This window comes from Mytilus californianus, unplaced genomic scaffold, assembly GCF_021869535.1.
Source record: "Mytilus californianus isolate M0D057914Y unplaced genomic scaffold, xbMytCali1.0.p SCAF_21, whole genome shotgun sequence".
In the NCBI taxonomy this organism is placed as follows: Eukaryota; Metazoa; Mollusca; class Bivalvia; order Mytilida; family Mytilidae; genus Mytilus; species Mytilus californianus.
Window position 1 is genome coordinate 7,583,665 of NW_026262670.1, and position 8,010 is coordinate 7,591,674.

The window sequence follows — 8,010 nt, forward strand, 5'->3', positions numbered from 1 at the left end:
GGGGTAAAGTTGAAGGTCACATGAATACGGATTCACATGAGGTTGAATTATTGAATTATCAATAATACATCAGCGATGTTTTGAGCTTATTTTGACAAATTCGGGCCAACTGACTGCTTATAATGAAATATTATTTCAAAATTCCGCTTTTATTAATACTTGGAACAAAAAGAATCGTATTTTAATTTTTTTTCTAAACCGTAGCTAATGCCCCTTTAAAAGACTAGGTACAGTACCGAAATTTTTTATCTGAACCTGGTGAATCATCAGTAAAAGTGAGTAACATTCACTATTAACGCCAATTTTTTTATTATATATTCATTTTTTTTTTATAATTTAGAAGTTTAACAATTTGGTCATTTGGTTTAAAACTAAGTTGAAACCTTAATTTTGAAGTGCTGCCCTTAGATGAATTTAGGTCAAGTTTGTACAGCTCCAAGTGTTGGTCTTTAACTTTCCCGAGTAATGAAGTATTATGAAGAAAATAAACGCCATAAATTTTGAATGTGTTTTTCATATTACACTTTTTACAGCGAAAACCCGGTTTACCTTAAGATCTGATGGATGCCAAATAAATCATACAGATTTTCATCTCCCTGTTATGTGCAAGAAGTATATACCTATAAACATTTACAGCTAAGACCTTTCTTATTTTCATCATGGTCTTTTTTTGTTCTTTGATCATTGGTCATTTGGTCATTGCATGCAGCATTTTTCAACACTCATAGGTTTTAACAAGTTGAAAAGCCAACGCTGGTTGGTTTAAACCAGGATGCATACCTTTTGAGAAATTACTCCGCAGCCAAAAGCTAATCTTCTCCTCTCTCTATTGACTATCATTTCAGGGCTGCCAATAAACTGATGGTGGCGCTCATGATCAGCCTCATCACTACAAAGCAATTACTGAAAATTATTGAATCATATCAACTGCAATATTAATATTATATTGATTGATTTTTTCTTTTGAAATTATCGAGGTTTATATTTTTTCATCATAAAATTGTTTCTCCTTGAAACAATGTATTATACAAAATTGGTTTTTGTAGGTAAATTCTAAAATCTAAATTATTGAAAGCTATCATTAAGTATATACCATAACGTCATAGTGTAAATTATTTTTACATAGAAGTGTTATCATTTATCAGCAAAAAGTGCAGATTTTGACAATTAAACCAGAAAAAGAAAAGATAGTACAGCGATTCATATTGCCATACAAAAGCAGTGATAAGGTATTAATTTGATGACAGAAAAATAGAAGCAATTAAGATTTCATTCCAAATCCATAACTACAAAACATCTTCTGAAAGTGTTACTGCATCTGGAAAATTTGAGATATTGACACTTTTCCTGGTTTATCAAAACGAATTGCTCTTTTTAGAACAATAGAAAAGGTAAAATTGTTATTTATTACTTCTATGTAAATCAGATGTAGTCGTCTCATATCTGAGGGGCTAACCCCCCTCAGATATGAGAAGCTTACATCTTATACATACCATCACGAGGCTAACGCACTCAGGAATATATGTCAGTGATACCTATGCTGTCTGCAAGCTTTAGTGGCTTTATGCACCGTGACATTAGAAGGATATCAAATTTTTTAAAATTAAACATCAGACGTGCATTGTCAGTGGATATAAACCGGAAAGCATAGCTTGTATATCTGATATCACCAACCATAATGTACTGTTAGTACTTAAATGTCATGCATTTAATTAAATGTTGACTCACCAATTACTGTTCTCACAGTGCATGATTTCATTGACATAAGTCAGCATCCGCATTTTCTGAAAAAAAAGTAAAACATGTATAAATTGAAACTTTAATATGTTAAAGATTTTAAAGTAGACCTAAAAAGGTTTCTATCATTTACCGGGATCTTTGCCATGGTCTCAGGAACTGTCACTCTCAAACCTTGTAATAAGTTCTAACGGCGGTTGGCATAGAATTGTACTGGATTTTTTCCCTGCATTTTGATAATAGAGCCGTCCTTAAAGATGTACCAATTTGCTTAGGGAAACCACAAAAATAATTCGGACCAAAATACAAAATTGGATGTGCACAATGGCATTTATATGGTTCAGATTTTGAGAAAGTGTTATTAAATCATGATTAGGGATTCAAGGAAGAGAAGTCGATACAAATATGTACTATAGTGTGCAGATATGACAAAGTCCATGTCAATGCGTCATAAAGTAATCCCCAATACTCATTCAGATGAATAAATTAAATATATAGGAAGTGCAAAAGTACATAATTTGAGTAAGACTCGGTGTAAATCTTACATAAATCTGTCAATCGGTCCAGGAGCAGTTGCGCATACAAAAGTGGGACAGAAAAAACAGACGGACATTCGGACAGACCCCTCCATCACACTATATCACCCGTTTAAGAAAGCTCGGTTACAATAGACAGTAGGGGTATAATAATGTAAGGAGACTATTTTTATATCGATCGGCTTAACTGTTGTTCACATTTTCAAAGCTCAACCCTTAGCAATAGTATGATAACTTTAATATAACTTATACTAATGTTTGCATTTACTTACTTCAAAATCTGCAAATTCCATTGAGAAATCTGAAGATAAAAAAAAAGAATTGTAATTTTGGACCTGCTTTGAATGAATATAATGACAAGTGTACTTGTTTTCTTTGTACATAATATGCCATTGAAGGGATTGAAATTAACAAAAAATTACAAAAACAATTGAGAAATCTTGACATATATCTAGGACTTAATATCTAGAAATAATTCCATACCATATAGTAATAGAACATGATTGCAATGAGTTTTATCCACATAAAATAAATTTTCGTTCTATTCTTATTGAAAATAATCCTGAGTTCTCTTGCATTTTATAATCTTATAGATATATTTATTTAGGGAATGATCTTTACTTAAATCTTTATGTGAATCAAGAAAATGGAGCACAAGACAAAGATTACCTTCATCTATATCTTCATCTTCATCTTCACTGTCTCCAACTTCCAGCTTATCTGGACTGTCTTTATTTAGCTGTAGAAAAGATAATTAGGAAATTGTGTTAATACTTGTTTTTGAATGTTTTCATATAACTGCGTAATCTTTCAGGCAACGAAATAAGCAACAACGCCGTATGTCTCATCAGAGACATATAATACAATATTATATGTCTCTGGTCTCATATATGTCCTTTGGACCAACTTAAATTGAGCCGGACCCGAATTGTATGGTGGAAATTGCACAAATATAATATTTCATAAAGGGTGTATACATATTTATAAACATTTTGAGATGTTCATAAATTCATAATACTATTACAATATTACAAAATAATTTTCCAGATATATTTTAAAGTAAACCCTACTCTTCCTTTCTCCCTTAATATCTACCAGTGCACAACAACTACTACTAGGGGGTGTTTAACGACCTTGACTACCCACGAGGGCCTCGCACGGTCGGTCAATTAACATATTTTATGCACAAATATATTTATCTTACCTACACTACTAGGAATATCATTGGTTAAAAGCGAACACGTGGAAACCGTGTTCATTTACTATTATGGAGTGGTCGTGTTTTATTTTAAATCAAGTTAAGGCACGGTCTGTGGGCGTGGTTTATTTTAAATACATGTAGAAGTTCTTTGATATCACATTGTTATTGTTGGCATTTGTTTTTTGTACACGTCAATGCAAGTAGGTTCTTAATATTGAAGACTTGGTTCTGTTATATTCCACCTTACACCAAATATTGCTTTAGTGATTCATAATGATCACTATAACAAAAAATGAAAAATATCTATAATTCTTTTACAACTTCCTCTGAATTCACCACATTAAGATAGTCGGTAAGATAAATTCGTTACAAAGTATGCTAGTGAATTTTAAATACGATATATATTCGCTCGCTCTCGCCCCATATTGAATTTACTGACCCAGTATATATCGTATTAGGTCAGCCTTGGACTATTATACTAACCAATATATTATGTCCCAGGTGTAACTAATAATATATATGTGCATCTTACTTACATATTATGAAATCAAATAAGTTTTATTTTAAGTCGGCAAGTTAAATAACAATACAACATAAGCTCTGAGCGAGATTTTGAAACGACATACATTTAAGAATTGAATGCTTCTTTTCATAATTTCATTGGGGTGTAAAAGCGTTGACCGAAGCACATTTTTTAGGAAGCGCTTCATATTAAAAATGTGCGCACGATCAACGCTTGGTGTCATCAACCTATGCCAACATTTGAAAAATATATATTCATCCTATGCCTACATACAAAATACAATGGGTGTTGTTATAACAATTAATGATTAATTACAGGTAAAATACAGTCAGTATTTTAAAGCGTTAAAATTACTCCTTTAAAATTAGAAACAACAGTTAAATATTTGCAAAATTATGTTGAAGTAAATATGAAATTTGAAAATAATAGACAAAAATACACTTCTGTATGGTAAAATACTTGCAAAATTTGTTGTTCTAAATATGAAATTAAAAAAAAAACAAACAAACAAACAAAATTAAAAAAGTAATAAAAGTGAAAAATAAACCCATTTTATTTGTGATTTTTTTAAATACAAGATTTGTTCACTTATGACATGTTGCTGAGTCTCCAATAAAAAAATTCTATTAAATCTGATTCATGTTCTATATTTAAATTAATTTTTTTTTTTAAAGTTGCTAACGCCCTCATATGTGTATCTAATACAAAAAGAAGCATTTAATTCTTATAATTACATTTTTATGCTACACCCATGAAATTAAGAGTTATATCAAGCTTTTCGTTTGTTTTCCGATGGATTAGTTTAACATTGTCACGGATAGCACGTGCAGTCATAGCTGTTGTATTTTATACGGAAATAAAATATGATATTGGAGTGCCTCGCGATTGTTATCAGCCAATCAAAATTACGGATTCTAATGAAACATACATGTTATGTAATTATAATAAATTAAAGACATGCATATAAAATTGAGTACGTGCAGACACAATAGGACAAAACAAGACATACAATAGTTTACACATACACTATTGTTATGAGACCTGGTGCGGAGTTCAATTGAGAAAAAGAAAAAAAGAACTTAGTGAAAAGAATGTCGTTAAACTTTGGTAAAGTTATTAAGGCTTAATTTGCTTTTCATAAGGTTACTTGCACTACAAACATTTTCTACTTACTAAAAATAATAACATATTACGGGCGCATTGCATTTGCGCCATTTTTTTTTACAAAATTCAATGTTTCATTTGCGCCAAAAATTAAAACTACATTTTTGCCATTTTACAGGTAACATATATAACGGAAAAATTTAAATATTCATTGTATCCTGAAAGGAAATTTTGTAAAGCATTTCCCCTGGGTAATAAAGTGAATTTATACTCATATAATACAAAACTAAGTGTGACTTAGGTTTAAAATTGTATAGTGTTCACATGTCACATGTCACGTGTCTGCACCAACTGAGGATTTCAATAGAACCAACAATGGACCAGAATCGCTCCATGCACATTTTAACTAGCAGTTTTATTCAAAACGTCAAAACATTTTCATTTATGTGGACGTAGTAAAGAATATTCAAGCAACAACGTGCATAACAATGAGATGCAGTTACACGATGGGAGAAAGCCAAATGGACTATATTTTGCAGAAAAATAGTATGCGCCTAAGAGGCGAAATTTCTCTCCATGAATAAATCCGTATTACAAGTTTTGTGTCAGAGCAGACTTATAACTTTGCTTCAGTGTATATAGCTGTCACTGTGGTTTTTATTAAAATTCTTTGTTCAACATATCTAATATTATGTTATTTACCTGTATTATTGGCGCAAATGAAATGTTTTATTTTGGCTCAAATGAAATATGGTTTGTGGCTCAAATGAAAGATTTTTTTGGCGCAACTGAAATGCCAATTGGCGCAAAAGCAAAGCACCGCATATTACTGCACCAATTGTTTTAAAATATGTTGATAACCGTTCTGTTTGAATTCACTTACCTGTTTAACGTCGATTTTCATTTCAGAACTCACTGACAAATCTGAAACAAAACAAAATCTAACTATACATTGATTCGAGCTATATATTTCCTTAATTAAGGAGAATGTAATATAGGCAATTGGGGTATCATATATATATGTCAGGTCGCCTTAAGAGTTGCTTGGTTTTTTTTTCCAATTAATTCTTGCATATTAAAAAACATTCAAAAGTTAAAACAGAAGCTATTAAGGGACATCCCGTGAAATTAAATACAACTTTCGCTCGCTCTCTCCAATTTGAGTACATAAAAGTCCGGATAACAAGTACAAAAATATGATTGACCTAAAGGAATAAACTTCGTTCAATCGCAAATGCATTTTGTAAGCACTTTTGAACGCGTTACATAATGTATACGAAGAAATAAACTCTGAATCAAACTAGATCATTGAAGACAACGTTTTAAATATTTTCCAAACCTTACATTAAAAGTTGTATTTAAGAAAACTATGCATCAGCCAGAAGTCGGCCGTGGGAGGGGAGGGAGCATCTCTGTCTTAATGATTTATTGTTGTTTGCAGCGGCCAACTGTTTATATGAATGTATAAACAAATGTGCTACTGGGTTGGGTCACTTTTTATGTCAATTATATCAATGGGCGGACATTTTTTTTATTTCACCGAGGTTTTATATCTATGGATAGTAACTGATATGTTAGTTGATCGTGAGTATTTCCTCATTTAAAAGTCTGCAAATTGAGCATGCTCTTCGTTCTAATCAATACGTGTGACAGATTCATGTGGTTTACTTTTATTATCTGCAGAAACTTTTATTGGCACATTTAAATGTGATGAAAGAACCTTAGTGAGCGCGCTCACATACCCCACGCCCCCACATTGTCATTGGAGAAATAAAATAAGTGCAAGAAAAAAAAATTGTATCAGAAAAAAAAATTGAATCATAATTTCCTGTAAATATGCACATTTACATAGTATGTCCTTATTATCTACACAGTTTCATGAAATTCTGTTGTGTGGTTTGAGAGGAGTTGCGATGACAAAAGGTTGCAGTAGTATATTGGGCAAATAAGTTAAAAGGGGCGTAACTCCTGGAAAAAAATTGAATCGTAATTTCCTGTCGATATGCACATCTACGTAGTATGTCTTTATTATCTGAAAAGGTTTCATGAAATTCTGTTGTGTGGTTTGAGAGGAGTTGCGATGACAAAAGGTTGCAGTAGTATATTGGGCAAATAAGTTAAAAGGGGCGTAACTCCTGGAAAAAAATTGAATCGTAATTTCCTGTCGATATGCACATCTACGTAGTATGTCTTTATTATCTGAAAAGGTTTCATGAAATTCTGTTGTGTGGTTTGAGAGGAGTTGCGATGACAAAAGGTTGCAGTAGTATATTGGGCAAATAAGTTAAAAGGGGCGTAACTCCTGGAAAAAAATTGAATCGTAATTTCCTGTCGATATGCACATCTACGTAGTATGTCTTTATTATCTGAAAAGGTTTCATGAAATTCTGTTGTGTGGTTTGAGAGGAGTTGCGATGACAAAAGGTTGCAGTAGTATATTGGGCAAATAAGTTAAAAGGGGCGTAACTCCTGGAAAAAAATTGAATCGTAATTTCCTGTCGATATGCACATCTACGTAGTATGTCTTTATTATCTGAAAAGGTTTCATGAAATTCTGTTGTGTGGTTTGAGAGGAGTTGCGATGACAAAAGGTTGCAGTAGTATATTGGGCAAATAAGTTAAAAGGGGCGTAACTCCTGGAAAAAAATTGAATCGTAATTTCCTGTCGATATGCACATCTACGTAGTACGTCTTTATTATCTGAAAAGGTTTCATGAAATTCTGTTGTGTGGTTTGAGAGGAGTTGCGATGACAAAAGGTTGCAGTAGTATATTGTGCAAATAAGTTAAAAGGGGCGTAACTCCTAGAAAAAAAAATTGAATCGTAATTTCCTGTCGATATGCACATCTACGTATTATGTCCTTATTATCTGAAAAGGTTTCATGAAATTCTGTTGTGTGGTTTGAGAG

General features: G+C 32.1%; 1 protein-coding gene and 1 long non-coding RNA gene across 3 annotated transcripts in view; one reads left to right on the forward strand and one right to left on the reverse strand.

Annotated features, from left to right (window-relative positions):
- Window positions 1-8,010, forward strand: part of LOC127731862 (uncharacterized) — an 897,808-nt gene that overhangs the window by 412,372 nt on the left and 477,426 nt on the right. The window lies entirely within an intron of this gene.
- LOC127731897 (uncharacterized) lies at window positions 823-2,986 on the reverse strand. The gene is made up of 4 exons (XR_007995899.1): window positions 2,943-2,986; window positions 2,546-2,574; window positions 1,729-1,784; window positions 823-889 (listed from the first exon to the last, which is right to left on the reverse strand). It is a non-coding gene; the product is annotated as an uncharacterized LOC127731897 (long non-coding RNA).